The sequence below is a fragment of the Corvus kubaryi genome, unplaced genomic scaffold (assembly GCF_017639235.1).
Source record: "Corvus kubaryi isolate FWS band 111438036 unplaced genomic scaffold, C.kubaryi_AGA036_p1.0 66, whole genome shotgun sequence".
NCBI classification, from domain to species: domain Eukaryota; kingdom Metazoa; phylum Chordata; class Aves; order Passeriformes; family Corvidae; genus Corvus; species Corvus kubaryi.
The window spans coordinates 21,501,325-21,501,752 of NW_024582054.1; positions in this window are offsets into that span (position 1 = coordinate 21,501,325).

Here is a 428-nt window from a genome sequence, read left to right on the forward strand (position 1 = left end):
ATAAACCTGTCCTTGGGTTTTTGTACCCCAAATATCAGGTCTTAATTCCTCTTTTTTTTGCCAATAAATCAATGCAATTTTTGTTAACCTTGTGTGGGAAATAGGAAGAAAAAGGTAAGACAGTATCTGGAATCGTGCTTCAAGGCTTAAAGGAAGCCGCATTTTTTTTGGCTAAGATGTAGTTGAGATAGAACATTGAAGTTTCCTTGTTTCTTCTGGAATCTGTGATGGCAACACTTTTTCCAGCTCACTTTCACTTATCATTTGGTAAATATATACCACACGTCCTTATTCCAAACCGGTAGAACGAAGCGGGAGCGGGAGCCGGGCAGCAGCGGGAGCGGGAGCCGGGCAGCAGCGGGAGCCGGGCAGCAGCGGGCCCGGGAGCCGGGCGGCAGCGGGAGCGGGAGCCGGGCGGCAGCGGGAGC